Genomic DNA, 21,725 nt, shown 5'->3' with positions numbered 1-21,725 from the left:
CTGAACTCCCATACACCTGGTCATCAGGCATCCCAAAAAGGCTGGTCCTGGGTGTAAAAATTCTGGGCCTGACTATCCTCCTCCTCCTGCGGCGTCCCATGACCACTGCTGCGAGGAACGGTATATTCATCATAGCCTCTGAGCTTGTTTGTTGTTTGCGTGCACTTTTATGCTGCGCGGGGCCGGATCAGCGCGTCTTTTTTGGCGCACGCGTTTTCCCTGTTCGATTCCATGAATACGTGTTGTAGGCACGCGTGTGGGCGTTCCGCGCATTTACCTCCTGTACTTCCTCCGTAACGCCCACATTTTCACACGTTGTTCCCCATTCCACGCGTTACGCCCCGTGTTCCGCCCACTTTTGTTATTTTTGCGCCACGCTATGGGCGCTTTTGCTGTGCACGTAGCACATGCCATTTGATGACGTGTGCGCCGGCGTGCGCCACCCACGATTTTAGAGCACATTCCAGGATTTACACGTGCACGTACTTCCATGAATCTATGTGCGCGGCTTTGGCACGCTTGTGCTGCGATTTTCGCGCTTGCGCTGACATTTTCGGCGCACATTAATTCCATGAATCGGCTTGTATATTTGTAAACTTATCCTTCAAGTATGTTCTTACAGTAATTCCCTTTGGGTCCAGTCATATCATATGAAACATATACATATGGGACGACACAAGCTTGAAAAACAGTCATTCTTTCTGTGCATGGAGTTATCTGCACTTTCTGATAGTTCTGTTGTTTTTTTTTATTACTGTATTTTCCCTGTATATGCTCATATTTGTATACATTGTACTCACACTACTTTCCTTAGGGTCCAGTCACATCATGAAATATATGTACATAGGGTAAATAGCAGCTTTGAAACAGAGCAATCATTTATTTGCATAAAGATAATCAGTTAGGATATGAATTATTTCCGCTACTACTTCTGCTTTTTTGCTTACTTCACTTTCCCTGTATATACCCATATTTGTATGTGTTATTGTGTCTTTGTGTTTTGTCTCTAATAATGCAATTATATTATACGTGGGTTTTATTAGCTACTTATTACGTATTTCACAGTACACAAAACTCTAATAAGAAAACAGTTATCATTTCATTATTCAACATATCAACATTATGAATATTATACCTTCATCATGTATGCTGCACACAATGCCTATGTATCTGCATGCGTACCTTAGTATATTGGATAAAACTTCATAATATAATGCTATTTATATCAATGCATCGCTTAATGCACTAATTAGCTCTTGATATTTATTCCAATAATCTTTGACACTTTTTTCTCAACATTATAATAAGAATCCCTTGTACAGATATTTCATGAAAAGTAAATGCACATGTGATGTCATCAGTGATGTCATCATTGGCATTTGTGATGTCATCTTTGATGTCATGGGTGTTAGTCTTAGAAGTGCACAGTGGTGGCGCGAGTTATGGTTGCTTAGTTTACCATAACTGACGATTTTCAGAGGTTTTTCGGTTTTACTTTGAACCATAACATCCCTTTAACAAAGTTTTTTCACTGAATTTCATAGGTTTTTAGTAGCACAACTTAACCATAACGTCCCTTTCACTGAATATATATATATATATATATATATATATATATATATATATATATATATATATATATATATATATATATATATATACTTTAATTAAAGACATCACATGCAGTAATGACTAAATAGAAAAACACTACAATCCCCCCTCATCCCAATGGAAAAATAGAGAATATGCTGAGATAGAAAAATAGAGCACTGTGGGTAATGAAACAGGGTTTAAAGGCAATAAAAAAAACACACTGTTCGTAAAAGGATATGTCTATTGCAAGCAAAACAGGTAAAAAGTGACTTAACCAGTATCTCTAGAGCCCAATGTTTAACCATGGAGGCAGCTAGGAGTGAATAATATCTTCTTGATGTTCTTGGTCGATTTGACAGGGGCAAACCACGCTTCTTGGAGCTGTGTGAGAGGTTCAAATATCAGGAGAGTGCCAAAGGCTGCGTCAGAGGGTCCTGATCATTCGATTGTGTTGGACATGCTTGAAACATGGCTCAAAGTGGTTTGACGGTGAAAAGTTGAGAATCCTGCCTGATCTGACTCTCAGGTTGCTGTGATTTCCAATCCAGGGGCACAGGGAAAAGGTAGATCCTTATTCTTATTCTCCCAAATACAGAAAGGCTGGCAAACGATGGCAGGATTCCTTCAGCTGCAGTGGGGTCCTAGGTACTGGTGTAGCTGGCAGTGAGGCAGGTCTTGCATCAGCAGAATGTCACTCCCAATGTGCCCTGGGGATGGTGATGGAGCAGTGTGTGACTCTGCGTTGGAACACCTGCTTCAACTTACAACTGAAGGACTTTGGAAATAACTGCTCTTCCAACAGGGTCCATATGATTTCTTCTTGAAAGTCCAGAGATGGATGAAAGCAGAAGTGGGAGGTCCCGTCTTTTTGAGCCAAAGGTCTGCAGGTGATTGGACAAAGGCAAGCCTGCTTTACAGGATCCAATCCTGTTCCTAGTGACACATGTTTTTGCCTTCTTGCATGATACCTAAAGTACTTTGTGCTGAAGGACGTGAAGGAGACATGTAGGAAGGAGATGTACAGCCAGAAACAAGATGGTGAAACCCTTCCCAGGTGTGGTGAGCTCCCGCTGACTACACTAACCATGTCCCCTTCCTAGACAAGTAGCATCAAAGTCCCTTTGGTATGCAACACCCGTGTGTGAGGCGAGTCTGTTTCTGTAGGGTGGGCCCTTCATTCCTTTGTTCTAGGACAACTCCTGCTGACAGCTTCCTGGACTGCATAGAGTTGTTAATAGACATCACAAAGGATAACATGAGAGGCACAATCTTTCAGTTTCTTGGTCTGCAGGCTAGCAGGGCCAGGCTGCCTGAACCGAATACACACAATCCTTCCACAGCTGGACTGGGCTTACAGTGTTGACACAGTATGATATATGTCAGATGTGGCTTCTTATAGTTATTTGAATTTCTATTCACCATGCCTAAATCTCAGGTATTTCTTTATGTGTAAAGATTACACTGTCACCAGAATGGTAATTACCTATGCGTTTGTTGTTTTGGAAGGGAGTTGTAGACTTTAAATGCAGCCTCTGTGTTTGGGTGACTTTGCTGACACACCAGCTGTCAAAAGGGCCTCTGTGACCTCTGAACTTGCTCTGTGCCATTGGAGAGCAGGTGCTGCAGATCTGGAGACTGATGAAGCAGGAGACATGTGTCACTATTCTTATTGAATGGAGCCTATGAAAAAGAGATCTGGTTAGCAGATCATCATTTCTGAGATGGAATCACCTACATCATTTTTATTAATTAATACAAATCAAAAGACGACTTTGGAATAAACCACAGAGGCTTAGCTGAGGCTTAGAGGCCTGTCTCTCTAGAACAGCATGGCTCCAAGGAGGAAATTATGGCCTTTTTTATAATTTCCTTAGCCACCAGAATTCCAGAGCTCTGTATTACAATAGAGTTTTGTTTGAGCCGAGTTAAAATATCAAATACTCGGATTGAATTTTGATTGAAAGTTTGAAACCATATCAAGCTTCAAATGATTTGAATGGTTCGAGAATATTCAAAACCCAATTACTTCGGATCAAATGTGATTTAAGCTGGCTCATCCATCCCTAGAACAAGAATTAAATTTATAACAGCATTACGAGCTTCTCTCAAAGAAAAGTTTGCTGTGAGTTAATATAAGCAGTCAATATTAGAAAAAAATCGCATGGTTCAATTATTCAATTTCAGGTTTGTTTACCTGTTAATCCTTTTCTACCTACAGGCATATAAAAAAAACATATATTTTTCATATTCTAATTTATGCATTTAACAGTCCATTTACAGTTTTCACTCTACTCTTTTCATGACATAGATTTTATATGAGTAGTTCAATAAGACAAGGAAGCAAATGCACACAATATCAAAAAAGAAGGGATCCACTGAAAGATTCCATTAAATGTCCAAGAACATCATGAAGTAAATGTAGGTCCCCCAGGTGTACAGAGGATTACTTCCAATGTTAGAGGATGCAAAACAAAACTGAAATCAAGGCAGGTGGAAGAAAAATAAGGTGAATCTGGATGTGATAATGCCTAATGTACACACTATTGAAGAAGGACAACATGCACTTTTGTTCATTGTTGTAGCACATGCTATATTTATGTATGAACTGGAATATTTTGAGAAATTGGATGTATTCAATATCAGTAAAAGAATTACAATGATTCTTGCTCCACTTTCGTTTTTTTCCGATAAGAAGCAGAATAAAATGTATTTTAAATCCCCTCTCCATCTCAATTTTTGTAATGATTGTATCTTTTACACTACATATCCCAACTAATAAAATCAATAGCAATGCTTACATTAATGTTATATAGAAAGGTCCAGTGCTATTGGGTATATATATTCATATTATATTTTTGCACATTCCATTTTTACAAGATATACATTTCCTTATACATTAACATTTCCTAATGTGACTCATGCATACATTATATGCAAGTGATTTAAAAGATACAGGTTCACTATCAGTGCACTTTACATGCATGGGGTATCCTTTTGTAAACATAGTGATTAAAGGACTTGGCCATTTGATAGCAAGAGCACATTTATATCTCTTACATAACTATTAATTAAATACTGTAAATGCAAGAGCTCAGTGTTACGTCATTATAGCATACTGTCTCACAGGGCCCTTTAGGCAAAAAGAAAAATCACTCCTTTGGGCTAAGGTTCCAAAGGTTTGGATGACAACATCTGCTAATCAGCCATTTGTTACCAAGTTGCTGCATGAAGACATCTTTATCTCTTTAATACAAATGAAAGCAAAGCATACGTTGGGACTTGGACTGCAATCTTGTCCGCAGTGTTACTTTTAGTGGTTTTGGGGATCTCCTTTCCAAGCATAGTCCGGTTCCTTGAACATGTGTGCATGCCAGAGAGAAAATTACATGTAAGCATTGCTCAAGATAACCCGGAATTGAGTTACATTTTTTGTTTCATTTAGATTATTGAGGCTCTTGCATTTGATTTGTGTAGATGTAAAGTCATTGTATTTCTATTCTGAACATTGAAACACATTCTTCCCATTTGGCAATGACAAGTATAATGTTTTTTTGTTGCACATGATGATGTAAAACTGGAGTTAGAAATTTGTTTCTTGACAAAAATAATTCTCTGTTACACGTGCACTTCTGACTTGCGTTCCTCTTCCATTCAAGGCTTCCAAAAATCGTTTCTATGTTTTCACTGGGCAATAAAGTCTTATAATTAAAAAATGCTGGGGTTTTCTTTTGAACGATTGTCTCCGTAGCTCAGCTCTTTCAAGGTCAATATTAAAATCAATCATTGTGTATGTAGTCTCTTTGTTTGGTAGTCTGCGAGTATTCAATAGCACAATGCCAACATGCAGTTCTCTACTTATGGACACCTGCTTGTCTGTAGCAGCATGTTGTAGTTGTGAAATGTTCAAGTGAGAGTTATAGCTCTGTATTGCTCCTTGGGGCTCTATGGTAGACAGTGCCACTGTACTAATCTTCTGATGTTTAACAATTTTTTTTTATTATTTTTATTTCATACAGTTTAAATAAACTTTTGTACATACATCACTTACTACAACAAATAATTAATTCTTAGATAAAATCCTCGCTTTTACATTAATAAAGTAAAAAGACAGTGAAACTTAAACAAAACTACTAAGGGTACCTCCACTATACTTATTATCAGAGGAGACACTTCTCTGCATCCAACTTAATTTGGAGTTTTTCTAGGTACCTCATAAGCGCTAGGGTTCGTTTTTTACAATCACTATTGTGCATTTGGCACCACCAGTCCTCATTACTGTAGATCGTACATTTGTCCATTTCTTTCCCCAAGTAGAAAGTTCTCATAGTTCTTAGGTGCGGACAAAAGAGGACTAGATGTTTTAGATTTTCTTCAGTGTGATTGCAAAATCTGCAGTTCATTTTATCGGCGTGATTCAATCTTCTTTGAATCAAGATTTCTTTTGTTTCAAATAGGTTCAGCCTGAATTTCAAGTACAGTTTCCTCAAGCGTTTACATGGCCACATGGTCATATAATTGGAGAATGTACTGACTCCTTTGGCTTCCACCAGCAAATTGGTCATACATTTATGCTTCGATCTTTTATCCACCGTCTCGATCCAATCTAATTGTAGAAGTTTTTTCTTCACTGCATTTGGGTTGCCCCATAATGTTTTTTCATCAGAGGACAATTGGACTAGGATGTCTTTACATTGCTGTCTCCATGAGGTTAGGGCGGACTTCGGTTCTTGAGTTTCTTTAGGCTCCATTAGGACCTCGAAGGGTGCTAATTCAGCTTCCTGTAGAGTTTTCTGGTATAGGGACAGTTTGTTCCACATCAACCTTGTATTTAGTGTGGAAAGACCCACCTCATATAGCATGCACGCAATGGGGATAACTCAACGGTATTTGTAAGATTTGTTTCCAGAACTTACTTTCGCATCTGACCAAAATCTCTGACGAACACCCAAACATACTTTCTGCTCCGAAAGTTAGGATAGGGGACACTTTACTCTTATAAAACCTTACTATCGGGATATAAGAGAATTTCCCATACTTTTTGTGTAGAGTCAAGCCTTGCGATGTTAGCTTTTTGCAATTGCTTGCGATCTTACTCATCATTGGTTCATCGTTTATGTTTGAGTTTATCATCGTCCCCCAGTGTCTGGTGTGAGTTACTTTGTTCAGAGCTCCATCCCCAAAGTCCATCTCAGCTACTTTGTCTTTGGCTGTTGACCTTTACTGTTTTCAAGGACCAGTATCTCTGATTTGGCAACATTGATCTCTAGGCCTAGGTCCTCGATCAACTGTTTTAGAGCATTTAACTTTCTTTGAAGGCCGATCAGTGTTAAGTCTAAAATGATCATGTCATCGGCATAGAGGATCCAGCTGATATGTTTCCCGTTTAGTTTTGGTGGGAATGACACAACGTCATCGAGAGAGGTTCCTACTTCTGAGACATAGAAGTTAAAGAGGGTAGCTCCCAAAGGGCATCCTTGCTTCACTCCTCGCTCAGTTTTGATGGACTTGATTAAGTGGCCCTCACTGTCGAGACGAATCTGGATTTGGGTCTCTGAGTAAAGTTCTTTAATGGCGTGTATCAGGCTATGTGGGCAGCCTCTCAATTTTAGTTTTGTCCACAGAGTTTCTCGGTCGACTCCATCAAATGCATTGGCTAGATCTATAAATGCCAGGTAGATTTTCTTGCCTGATTTGATGGCATCTATTTTCAACAGGTTCAGAATCAACAGATTTAGGCTACAGCCTAAGCCTCTAATGAAGCCTGTCTGTCGAGCGTCAAAGATCTTATTTGACTTTATCCAAGTTGACTGTTGTTTTAGAAGGGGACTAGCAAATACTTTCCCAATCACATCCAATAGGGTTGTGGGCCGGTAATTCGCTGGATTCGTCCGGTCGTCCTTTTTATAGATTGGAACTATTATTCCTGATTTCTACGTTGTTGGTATCCGGCCCTCTTTAGTTATGTTTTCAAACAGTATGTTACAAAAGACTGTCCATTCATTAATGTTGTTTTTAAGAATGTCATTTGAAAGCCCATCGGGACCTGCAGCTCTTGAAGAGCTGATCTTTTGTATGGTGTTCAATATCTCTTCATGTTCGAATACCAGGTCCCAAGGCAAACTAGAATTGGTGCGATGGAGTTTTTCTTTTTTTTAAATAAGTTGCCGTAATGGCTTACCCATTGCTCTTCAGACACCATATTTGCTAGCCTGGATTTTTGGGGATTGTCCAACTCGTTCACTATCGACCAGAACCTTATTGGATTGTTCTTGTTCAGTGCCACTAGGATCGCTTCTGCATCCCTCTGTTCAAGGAGGCCACTTTGCGCTTTGATCCAATTATTGTAGCTGTTCTTCACTTTTCTTAATTCCTGTTTTTGGTCAGGCATCTCTTTCATGGATATTCTTCTTATGGCCGAGCGCAGATCTCTTTTTTTTCCGAGCAACTTGAGGGTCGAAGTTGTGCCTTTGGAATGTCGGTTTATTACGAGATTGTTTTTTATTCTGTATACTGCTAGCAGGGCCTGACATTCACTCACTCACTTTATCCCCCTCTTTCGGTTTTATTGATTCTGCTAATGCCGGTATATCGCTGGATCTTAGGCGTAGGCGATTTCCGCCTGGTTCTAATGCAATCTGCATCTTCCATTGTTCTGTGGTCTGCGATATCTCTGCCTCCATTCCACTGTCACTACATTATGATCACTTTGTGGTGATTTAATTACATGTAACGCTTTAATTTCGTGTAATGTTTTTTCGGATACGAAAAAGTTATCCAATATGGATTTTTGCTCTCCTCTTTCCCAAGTTACGTTTGGAGGGATGTCACCTGATGATGCACCATTCATCATACACAAGAAACGGGTAGACATTTCCTCCAACCATGATTTGCATTTTCTGCTCTCCTTCTCTTTCACGCCTTTTTTGATGTTAGGTGTGCCTAGCAACTTCATGTTAAAATCACCACACAAGATGATTTGCGTGTTATCGTTTCCAATCATGATGCCGTCAATGGTGTTCAGCAGGTCCTTTTCAAACTTTAGATGTTCCGCTGGTGAGGTGTTCCAGTAGACGTTTAGCACATGCATGGTGTTTATTCCTCCATTTGCGAATCCAAGGATTCTAAGTTCGCATATTGAATATGAGGCGAGATATTAACTGATGTCTTTATTTTGAATCCACTTTTCCTTTTTACCAAAATTAATTGACCAGACATCGGTCTGCCCTTCCGTTGGATAATAGCTGGGTTTAGCACCACTTCGAAGCCCTCTACACAAGGCATTTTCACCAGCCATGTCTCCTGTAGACAAATAATGTCCGCCGATGACAGGACTTTTGGGAACAAATTTAATAAATGCGAGAAGCCCCTTGTGTTCTAGGTCGCCACACTATATTCTCCTGTTGGGCCTGGTATTAACTTTTGGAGGAGCCATTTAAGGCCTTAGCCACCCAAGACCAACTGGTTCTTCACCAGCCTCGTTGGGCGTTCTTGCTTCAGGGCTTACTCGTTTTTCAGTCACTGTGTTTTTCACTGTAATCTTTATTTTTTTCAGACGAGTCCGTCGATAGTTGAGTTGAAACATTTGGGTTCTCGTCATTTCTTGACGTTCCCTAGGGTACTTTCATTTATGGACTCTTTTGGATTTGGCTTTGTAACACCTGTTTTTAGGGCTTCAATTATTTCTGGGTTCCCGAGAGAATTATCTACCTCATAAACCTGGAACCCCACCTCTATCAGCTGTCTCTCACACATCATCACTGCTTCAGCAAGTTTGCAGTTTTTGATGTGTAGCAAAGCACTGTTGCAATAAAAATCTTACAGTATTTCGACACGCTCAATCTCTGCGCTTTTAGTTGGTCTCAGTACGGGAATTCATTTAAACAGCTGTAGTATTAGGTTTCTGTTTATGGGCGTATCACCTCTTTTGTGCTCCATTCGTTCAATCAGGATTCTATAGGAATTAGATAAGTTTGTTTGCTTTTATTGCCTGGAATTGGTTTGGAATTTCCTGGATCATCAGATCTCAGTGAACTGTTTTGAACTCTCACTGGTAACAGCGGAGTATCACTTGGTATTAAAGATACGGCAGCCGTTGCACCCTGCCCAGCGAGATGTTTTTTAATACTTTGCTTTCGTTTTTCTTCGATGGTTTGGAAGACTTTATTCTTTGCTTTGTTTCTCGCATTACTTGTATTGACATTGAGTTTTTTTTTCCCATAGACGGAGACCAGGATATCACTCGCTTCATCGATTGGCCTCGCACTTTAGGGCTCTTGAAGCACGTTGAGGGTGTCGGAGAGCTATCCTGTTCGTGTACATCGGGGTCAGTATTGCACTCACTTTCCACAGACCTCCCTTCCGCCATTCTCGGGGACTCTTTGTCATCCTCGGCTCCCTCACTTCTATAGGTTGACATATTCAGTAGCTCGGCATCCACATTTTGCTCGTCTTCCTTATTTTCACTATGTTTTGTGCTGCTCGCCTTGCTGCTTATTTCATTCATATTTGGTGATCCATCTTTCTTTTTTAGCACCTTTGTCGCATCCTCATTTGCAATGTCGTGGTTATTGATGGTCACGTTCAGTGCTTTGATGTTTCAGAAGAAGTTTGCAGAGTTTCGGGAGTTTCTATTTTTTGGCATTGCAATGTTTTTAGGGTTTTTTTACATTTGCCTTGTTTCAGGTCTGTGTCAAGCTTTATTGTCTGCGTCTCCGGTTTGTGTTTGGTTTGAAGCTTTTCAAATATATCGAACCATTCAGCTTCTTTTGATTTTGGGCCGCTTGTACACGGTTCCGGATTGGGGCAGGTGCTTTGCACATCTTCCGTCGCATCGTTTTTGGCGGCTTCGGGGTCTGCAATTGATGGCTCGATCTGCGTTATTCTCGATGCCGATGGTTTGGTTAAATCTATGATGGGGGTCGAGTCAGTCACTTTGTTGTGCCCCACTGCCATCACTTGAGGCGCTGCCTGTTCATTGTCAATCTTTTCTTGGGCTTTCTCCCCCACTGGCAACGCTTTGCTCACTTCTTTTTCCTTGACTGAGATCAACTGCGATGTCTGTTTCTCGATGGTCGGATCAATTTTCATCTTACATGAGCTTGAGGAAGGTTCTAGGGTAGACATATCCTTTTCCAATTGGAGCGCCAAAAATCTCGAGGGACATTTCACACTCGCCAATTGGATGGCTTCACTGCTAGCTCTTCGTTCATGGTCCTTCTGTAATAAGGATAGGGCTTGTCGAGTGACTTCCACCAATAGCCGTTTGTCTTCTGAATTATTTTTCAGTGAGTCTTTCAGGAATGATAGTGAGATGTCATTACCGTGTCTTGTGACAGTAATTTGTGTCATCATGTCCACCAGAACACTTTCTAATTTCACAATTTTGGAGTATAAAAGTGCAATCAACGTGCCCTGGTCTCTGTAATTCTCCTACAGATTTTCATATGACTTCGTTAATGGGGCAAAGGCTATTGTGCAAGCAGACGTAAGTATTGGGCGCAGAGCGCTAATGACCTGCTCCACTATCTCCACTGCATACTGTTGCTCGCATTGTTCTTTAGACTTGTGGGGCTTCGGATTAGGAAAATTCTGCTGTCGTTTGTTCGGAGAACTATGCTCTTCATCTGAGGAGGACGAGGAGGAAGTCATGTCTGTTGACCCCTGCTGCTGGCATGTCGCGAATTCCCCTCTCGGAGCAGTAAGTGGGATTGGCAATAGGATTCTGTTGTGACTCTTGAACCTTTTCCGGGGTCAAACACTTCACTTTCAGAACTTAGATCATGTCTAATTCTTTTTTGCAAAATCATTATTTCATCATTTCTTGTCTCAAAGATTGGCGCATTCACTTCCAGACTGACTAGATAGGTCATCGCTTGATCTTAATGGTACTGATCCGCAGCTATATTTGGTATAGGATCGATCAAGAGTTTGCTGTTTGTTTTGTCTGTGTTGGATAACTTGCTGTTCATATTAATCAAGTCTCTGATGACTTTATCAGCAATTACCAGAGAATTCCGGCAGAAGGAGAAGCTCATTCAACTTTGGGAGGGCCTGCATTTTCAGCGATTCCCAAGCTTCTTCGGTGCACATATCCTCATCTTCCTCAGCTTCCTCATCCTCAGATGGAATATGCATGACCGCTTGCTTCAGTGAAGCTGCAGGGTACTGACCCTCCACCTCCACCTTGCCGGCGACCTTCGCTGACAGTCTTTCAGTACGTGCTTGTGTGAGCTCAGCTCCAGGCGAATCGCTGCAGGAGGGGCTGCCACCACCCTCGCGCCAGCTGACGCTCGTGCTCTGTAGCTGCGCTCCTACTCGCCCAGACTCCTCCCCCTCACCCTCCCAGGCAGTGGCTCTACAGATTGCATCGCCTATCAGGAGGCGTTCGCGGCCATGACCCAGCTCTGCCTGGAGCCACGGTAAAACTTTTCCATGACTTGTTGCTGGGGCAGTTTTGGGGGACATGGAGAGCGGGTTGGAGGGGGTGATCACAGGGGGTTGAGTACATTTAGGCGTTGGTGTTGGCAAACCCCCCTTGTCGCCTCCGCTTCCACTTTCAGTGGCACAATCTAGCCTCCCCCGCCCCACCCAGCCTCCCCCGCCCCGCTGCACTTTTTGAAAGTCACTGTCGAGTCCATGCATGCCACTCAGGCCGGGGGGCACAGATTTGTCCATTGTACTCTCCACTGCCATTGCAGGAGAGTCCTCTTACGGGGCTCTGGCTGTGGCACCTAACTTCGGGGCATGTTTCCCAAGGAGTGCTGGTGTTTTTAGGGCCCGTTTAACTTGATCGCAGGTTGCTGGAATACCCGTTCTTGAACTCATCTCGTGACCCACCTGCGGCCCCCCAGGGAACACAGGCAACACACTCCTGCCACACTCCGCTACGCTCTGCGTAGAACAGGGGATTATATCAGTTGGCTCCAGTAGGCTCCACCTTGAAAGTTGAAGTGGAAAAAACACTGCTTCACTGGTCAGCTCTCCTCACAGGCACAGGCAACACACTCCTGCCACACTCCGCTACGCTCCGCGTAGTACAGGGGATAATATCAGTTGCCTCCAGTAGGCTCCAGTAGGCACCAGTAGGCTCCACCCAGGATGGCTGCTGCCGTGGACACAGTGTAGAAAGGAAAGGCAGTAAAGCCACCCCGATATTGTCAAGTCATCTATAATAGATGTTTAACAATTAACACTCCCAGAACGTATGGTTTATTTAGTTATTTTAACTATGTCAGCATCACAACACTGGTCTATTGGAATATTGGAAACTCTCAATGTATGTTTCTTCTTAACTTTTTTGTTTTTCATTTGTGCCAAGTTCACTGTTCATTCTTTTGTAGTGGTAGAATGAAAACTCACACAATGTAACTTTTCTCTGGTACGCTTGGTATCACTGTACTAGGTATTTGAAGTGAGAACCACAACTCCCACAATACAAATCTCTTATGGTATGCTTGCCGTTCTATAGCACTCTTGACTTTTCAAGTGTTATTACAACAACTTCCACAATGTTACTCTCCTTTGATACACTTAGCTTCATGTTTTTGACATGTTGGAACCACGATTGTCACACTGTCATTTCCATTTATTTCTCTTAGCTTTGTCAGTGCCACAGCACTAAGCTTTATGAGTGTAAGAACCCCAACTTTTGGAATGTACTCTCATGTAGTTCTCTTTGCTTTGTCAGAGCCTCTACACTTGTCTTTGGTCCTCTTTATTTACCAATCATCACTATGCCAGACGTCTGCAGCCTGATTTACAAAATTATTTTTCAATGGTGCAATCCCATTGGAAAAGTTTTGGAAATCAGACCCTAGGAGTGTTGGAACCACAATGGAAACTATTAAACTCTTCTGGCATCCATCTGGTTTTGTTAGTGCCAGTGCGCTGGGCTTTCAGACTGTTAGAACCACAACTATGACAATTAAACTCTTCCATTTTCCTCCTCTTGGATTTGTCATCACCCCTGCATTAGGCTTTTGAAGTGTTAGACCCTCAACTTCTGTAATGCAACTCTCCTTAGGTTCCTTAACTTTGTCAGCTACACTGTGTTAGGCTTTTGAAGTGTTGGGACAACAACTTCCAAAAGGCAACTCTGCTTCTGTATGCTTTGCTAGGTTAGTGCCGCAGCACTAGGCTTCTCATGTGTAGAACAGCGAACGATGCAATGGAACTCTGCTTTGGTTCACTTATCTTTGCAATCTTGAAGTGTTCCAAGCACAACTTCCACAAAGCAACTCTTTTTCTTTTTTGTCAGATTTATACGGGTGCACCTTCAGCCTCCTCAAATCACTTTTTATCTCTGGTCTGGATTTGCAGACCCATCCCTGGCGTCTCTTTCTGAGCTCCTTCTGTCTGATACCTTCCCCAGAGATGCTCCTGAACTGGCTCGTATAACTTTTCCCCAGCTCTCTGCATTTCACCTCCCTGTGACTGTGCAGATGGGTGTGATTCTCCAATTTTCACACCTTGGTGTCAAAGGTTTCTTACACTCTGTGTTTCTTACCACAGTGTTCTTCAAGAACGTGTGCTCACCTATATTCTCCTTCTACCTTTGTCTCCATCCCAGAACCTACTTGCAGTCTACTTAGCCCAACCACTTTGCTTTGCCTCAGTGGACTGTCAGCATTTTGACGTTTCAGCATCTGAGCAATTCTGTCTGAACCCTGCATCTCAGGTGTCCCCCGTCACTGGCAACAAACTGCTGCATGTCTCTCCACTGCACACGTTCCTCCTCACTGCAGCTCTGAGCAACACCAATAACTCCTCAAACCCCTCCCAGCATCAAGCCTTCACTGGCCGAAGACTATTCCTTGGCACTGTTGCTCTGCTTACAGGGTCACAGTATCAAAAATATGGAAGATGGATTGGTTTCTCCTGTGCTTTGAGTGTTCAATGGGGCTAATTCACTATAGATATTACAAATTAATTTGTTGGTTCTTTTATTTATCTGCAACATTCTCTATATGATCTTTGAAGTTATTCAGACTGCTACATTAACTCAGTGGTAGTCAAACTGTTTTTATGCCAAGCCCCCTTGAGTAAAAATATTGTTGTTGAGCCCCCCTCCACGAAATTTCTATTCTGGTTATATTTTCTATTAAAAGCAGTCATCATACTCCCTTTTTGAAGAGCCTTATTTCCCCAATTGACACCCTTCAGGCCCCTCTAGAGGAGCCAGCCCCACAATTCGAAGATCACTGCAACTAAAGAATTACATATGAGCGAGTGAGGGAGCTTTCCCACTGAGATCAAAATGGTAGGAACAATATTGGACAATGGGCACACATCTGAACTCACTCAGGGGTCAATGTTATCTGGTGTGATCAATCTCAAGGTATTGCCTTTTTAATGATGTTCGACAGAGTGCTTACGACTGGATTTAAAAAATAAATGTTTTCTTTATTCGGAATGCAGATACTTGTGCACAAATGATCAATCAAATGTGACATTATGCAAAGGTAAATATGAGTTCGTATAAATGTATATAATTACCATATGATATATCAAGAAAAAGTCTTCAGCCCTAATTCTTATTTCAGAACCAATATTTTCATTTTCTATTAAAGCTCATAGTCAAGACCTCATTGCTCATTGGTGAACTAACTCCAATCCTCTAATGTCCGAGCATGTGTAGTTGGTCGCAATCGTGCTCCGAGCAACACATTAAGCACTACAAACAAGGATTATACATGGGATTGTATTTTCTTTTCTTAATTTCCTATAAAAAGTAGTAAGGCATTCGCGAAAGTCTCTTCCAATATGAACAAAATATAATTAATCTTCTACAGCTTGTCAACGTGTCTGGATTCTATGACATGCCCCAAATACATGCTCCCAACTGCCTTCAAAGTGCAGGCAACACCGAACTCTGGAGTCATTCCCATGAAAGATCTTGGCCAATGTTACTTAATTGATAGATACAAGCAAGAGATTGGCCCTAATTAGGGATATACTGTATGGGGCACATTACAAAGCCAACACCACCATTCCTTTGTCATAGAAATTCCTTGCTTACTTAGCTACTTTTCTGGTTTCACTTGATGACCAGTAAATTCATAGTGATTTGCAACTTTATGTAATTTCAAAATTGTATTCAGTATTATTGACAAAAATTCACCAGAAGCACAATTATATCGAATTTCTCCATGAGAGTATCTCAGCTCAAAATACCAAAAGCAACACCACATAACTTCTAAATTGCATTTGGCTTGCAGCTCCTGCAGATGGACTTTCCATCCCAATCTGCCATTAAGTGCCCCAACCTGGTAAAACCTTATGTATTCTGCTTAGTAGCCCATCCATTAAAAAAGGCATGCCAATGTGGAACCCACCTGAAACGGGAGAAGTGAATAGACCCAGAGATTGAACGCGTCTGGCGGATCATTCTCCAAACTAAATATAACACTTCTGACGAAGAAAATCAAATCTTCTGTAGCAAACGTGGATGATGGAATTTAAACAAAAAGGCGAAAGGGTTTCTATAGAGGAATCTCAGCAGCCACTGGGGACTTCTTGCTCCTAAATGCCATTGACTATGCTAGTATACATTCAAAAATGTGGCTGCCAAGAGAAGAAAGTAATTCCCAGAATTGGAATACTATTTTCAGATTAATATGATGTATCCTCTCTGCCCATAGAAATGTAATTGATTTACTATTTAATGTCTATGAATATAACATTTAAGCAGCTTATTTTTGTCCGGATGAAGAATACACCTTGCCGGATATCCGATATCTTAATATTGTGTATTCTCCTCATCAAGGTGAAAGGGGTATTACTACATGCAGACAGCAATGTATTTAGCTTTGGTAAGAATGACATGAAGTTAAGTTGAGAAGCATCATTGAAACATTATCAGATAGTGATGCCCAATCTTCTTTTAGGGTTGTACAAGTGGCTTTCACTTAATTCTAAAGGAAAACAAACATGGTACACATTTATTGAAAGTGTCTCAGTTTTAGCAATGTTTACTATATGTCCAGCTATCATGCAAAGGCATTCTGTATATCAAGTGCACTTTGAATATTTTCTCTAAAAGCCTCCAAATAATGAGCAACGACACACATGCATAACCTTATGCAAGGTTCTTCTTGTGGTAGAAAAAGTGTGAGCACTATGCTGCACCCAATACCAAAAGCCGAAGACTATAAGAACCTACCACACATTAAAGGTGAGATAGGACATTCGTGCTTGGGCCCCCTCTCTAACCTTGCATCTCCCACATACCATCCATTAATCATTAGCTCAGCCAGAGAGCTGCAATAGACGGTTGTATACTAATTGTCCTTTTCACAATTGACCTCGGGAGAATTGACCTAATTTAGAAGGTCAATTAGGACATATATGCGCGGGGAAACCCCCCTCAACTCCCCACCCAATCCAAAAACCTCTGCAACCACCCACCCAATCCCCTTATATTATTTATAATCCAAAACCAACGCAATACATATATAAAATAACTAAAATAATATAAAGGTCAATTGTGCAGAAGGTCAATTGTAAAAGGTAAATTTGGGGAATACCCAAAAGACGCCTTGAGTGATTTCATGAACAAGTAAGCACACCCAATCCGTTCCATAACCTTCCAAAGAAATTGCCAGTTATCCAGGTCAAAATACCTTTTTTCATCTAATAATGAGGAGATATGCCCCACGGGTGGCGGGTCCACCCTTTAGGTAATGGCCCGCTGCCCAAGTTAAGGATCAGAGCGAAGCCCTTAATGAGGGTGCTGGGTCGGTACCCACACGGTGGGCCCAGCCACCAAGGGGCATATTCCCATTAGCATCCATGTAGATCACTGCACGGGTGCTAATGGTTTTCTTTAATTTTGAACTAATGAAAGAAAAATGTACCTCTCAGCGACACTGATTTGGCTTCAAATCAGGAAGTCCGTCTTCAATGTAGATGACTGATGCAATCAACATTGAAGAGGAGGCTGCCCGGCTGAAGGCAGCGTGGCGTAGGGCGGCGAGGAAAAGGTAGGTTTTTCTTTCATTATTTTGAAAGAAAAGAAAACCATTAGTACCCGTGCAGTGACCTACATGGGTGCTAATGGGAATGGGGAGCGGAGAGCACGAAAGGGAATCACCGGGCACTAATGAAATTGCTCGGAATGTGGGCTTACCACTGTGAATACAGCCTGCTTTCCGAGCATTTTCATTGGCTCTGGCCGCCTCCCAGAGTGCTAATGATATTTCAGCTGCTCTTTCCTTATTCTCTGCATCGTCAATCACTTCTCCTATGCAATTCATGCTAACTGATAGTTGCCTCCCAGGCATAAAATCTATCCCGTTACCGCCCATAAGTTTGGATACGACCCAGCTAACATATTAACAAACATGTGCCTGAGTGTTTTCTAATCAATGTTTAACAATGTAATGGGTCATTACAAGTTGCAATTCCATTTATTATTTTTGGGTTTTGGAAATATCTGTACTTAAAAGACTTCATAAATATTTAATAAAACCGTGTAATTAAATATTGTGTGTTAACATTTATGGTATTTATATTTAATGTTAATCAGTTGACATTTATGCCAATTAATGTTACATTTCAATGTGTATATTAAACATAACCTCTGAAGGAAACCTAACGTAAGGGACAACAGTGGGTTCCCCAATATACAATCGTTGTCCCTTTCCCTTTGTTGAATCTCTCTGTATTGTTTCTTTGGTTGCCTCTTTGTGGCCTGACCCAGAGATCCACTCCTGCTGCCAGAGGTCCAGCTGACTTTCTGGACGGAATGCATCTTTTAACCATTTTAACCTAATTGTCTCCTCTGTTTCCTTGGCCAGCGGATAACGATTCTCATTATCGAAACTCTGATAAAATGTCCCTCTTTATTGTTTTTACATACACAACTCCCTGCTATGTTATGGTGAACATAAGGTGAGCCTATTTAAATAACCACACATCTTTTAACCTTATTGATAAAAAGTGTGCATTTGATCTCAAAAAACAACGTCCCTCTGCTCTCAAAGGTTTAGATTGTTCACCCGGCGATAAGACGTTTTTTCAAAGCCAATAACTAGATAGAGTTTACCCTTTAAGCTATACTAGCCAAACTGGACATTGAGGGGGTGCATCCCAGTATGCTGCTCAGCTGGGACCCATATTCACACTCTCCTACACCTGCTTGGTTTACAGCAACCAATGATGCCTTGTTTCACTGGATTGGAGAGGGTGCCAAGATCCCATTGATCATTTTCTAACGCTGAGTCCTAATGCTTTCAGATCAGCTCCCACGATTACCAACAATTCTCACCTTTGATAGCCACAACCATGCTGAGTGCCTCTGTCCCAATCCATGTTCTCCTAAGGTAATTTCTCATAGGCCATCTACACTCAGGACTTTGCTGACTTCTGTTATGTTGCGTTTGTAGCATAGCCTGCATCATGTTACATTGCCCCATGACTCATTGGGAAGACGAAGTTCACAGTATTGTCTCTGTCTTTTAACAAAAAGGGATTTATCCCTCCTCTGAATTCAAAATAGGACACAATTACCTACAATTACCTACAAGGCATTTAGCATGGCTTTCCGAAGGAGAGGCTTGTATGTAGCCAGGTCACTGACACTGTAGCACATGAGTATGATGTGTGGTCTCCACAGCTGGCTGTGTAGTATTCACAGCTGGCAAGAAGAACCAGAGGAAAGATTTGTTCTCGCCAAGTTTGCATAGACTCTACTTCTATCATAACATGGACTCTAACTCCAAATCAAGTATTCATAATGCAAACGCTTAAAAATGAATGAAGTCGTATAGACATGCAATATAGTCCAAACATAATCTGTTGGACGTGCCCAGAAAGTGCCTGTTGGAGCCTGGAGGAGTCTGGAGAAGTCTGGCCCCTATTTATCTCAAGCTACGTGCTCAAGCTACGTGCTGTTCCTGTGTTCTGTCCTATGAAATTTGCAGAGTGCATTGGCCCTGCCCCCTTTTCGTTCCTGCAACTTTCTACAAAAGGCACAGGCATGCGCCCCGGAAGTGCCCAGAAAGTGCCTGTTGGGGCCTGGAGGAGTCTGGCCCCTATTTGTCTCAAGCTATGTGCTGTTCCTGTGTTCTGTCCTATGAAATTCGGTGTGTTCATCTTTTGCATTGTGCTTGCAACACTTGGACACAATATGTATTTCAAAATACTTTTTGGACTTTGGACTTATATGGTGTATTTCACCGTTTGTTTTCCTCTTACTGCAGCGGAGTGAATTGGCCCTGCCCCCTTTTTATTCCGGCAACGAAGCAGACTTACGAAATCATAACCGTTTTCTGAGAATTCAAGAAACAATGCTCCATTCTATTGACTCCATGGAGGATAAGGTGGACATTTTGCCTAAATCAATTTCAGACACCTCTTTGCACCTATGGTCTTGGCGGAATTGGATAAAAGGGTACGTTTGTCATGGGGACCCTCTACACCCATTAGTACTAGAGGGGGGTTTGGACAGCGTACACTTACACAAAGCTCAGGATCTTGACAATGCTCTCAACATGTCTGCTGTGTGACAGAAATATCAGATTTTGCAGGAACTACAGAACGATATATCAGAGGGGAATGTAGGGTCGGTGGATAAAGATAAAACACAGCTACCTTCAGAGCCTTATAAATGCTCTAGTCCCACAGCTGCTAACCTACTGCCTATATATGATCATGAAGCCTGTAAGATTATTTAGCGTGTTACAGCACAGAGTACAGCCCAGAGTACAGCACTACTGCACATGATAAATGTGTAGCATGTTTTTTTTTATGCAGCACCACTGCATGGGTTTGGTGCATTGCTATGATGCAGTTGTTTCAAGCTATGTGTTGCCAGAGTAACATGGACATATAAGTAAGGGCAGGTTATTCAGTCAAAAACGATTTTTACATATAAAATGCAAATACATTTTTCACAGTTAAAAGCACACATCTGTACCTTCAAAATGCACACCATTTCTCACCTGAAATGCCTATGTTGCAAGAGACACATTTGGTAATTAACAAACTAATCTCACTAACAAGACTAATAATTATAACTCATTAATAAAAGAATGTGTCTTCACTGCAAAAAGAGGCAGACTCTGAAAATCAGTTTTAAACACACATTCAAGTTTTTTTTTTCTTTGCCTTTCTGTGCTCTGTCCACAGTAACTGCAGGAAGCAAAGACTTCAAATAAGCAGGAAATCAGCTTGTTACAGTTGCAACTGTACAAGAAGAACCATTGTTAAAAGTAGGAGGATAGAATATGATTGATTCTGATTGGAGCACATCACATCAAGCATCATGTTAGAGGCTGTGACTAGTGCTTTGCTGCAGAATCTGGGGGAAGAAAGGCAGAGACATCTTGACACAGCTCGAAGAAGGACGGGGTTGACAGCTGGGGATGCCTGATTCCTAAAGCAGATTCAACTTGGTTGCAGAGACTGGCTTTTCCAGTCAACAAGTCCCAGTTCGAGTGACAGCAGATGCTTGTCCTTGCTGGGTGAACCCCTCCAGAAGGCGAACAGCCAAAGAAGTTACATGCTGAATAAGCCTGGTAATTATCTCGATGAGGTTTGGGGGCTGAGTGTGTACGAGAATATTCAGTCAGTGTAGGAAAGGAGATTCCTGTGCTTTACTCACGTGTTTAATGTTGCAAATTGAGTTCTTGTCTCTGCCACTCTCTTTTCAGTGTATCACAGATAATGCTGTTACTGTGTTATTTCATTTATTTCTGTAAAGAGTGAGATCGTGTTTAAATGCAACTTTTATAATACACAAAAATATCTGAAAGCAGACGGGTGGTGTGTTTTATATTTACCAAAACAGTGCTGATGATGTGGGGAGATGTTTAGACAGTGCAATTGTCATTTTCAAGGTAGCTAAACATAAGATTTGGCTGCAGCTGTGTGCACAATGTAATTCAGTATGAGCAATTATAACTAACTGTGTGTGTTGTAGTCTGCCGGAGGTCTATGAGTCGGCAGAAAGGGAGGCCCGGGACATAGTTCACTACCGTATATAAGATAGTGAAAAATACCACATGATAGCTCGCTGCCGTAGATAAGACAGAGAGAAATTGCCCATGGTGGCACACTAAAAATGAAAATGTGGTGTTCCTGAAATGCAAGCTTGAGGTCTCTCTAGTGATTACACGGAAAATCTAAACAAG

Source organism: Ambystoma mexicanum, chromosome 7p (genome assembly GCF_040938575.1).
Source record: "Ambystoma mexicanum isolate Mex_15411 chromosome 7p, UKY_AmexF1_1, whole genome shotgun sequence".
Lineage (NCBI taxonomy): Eukaryota > Metazoa > Chordata > Amphibia > Caudata > Ambystomatidae > Ambystoma > Ambystoma mexicanum.
This window is presented reverse-complemented; position numbering follows the sequence as displayed.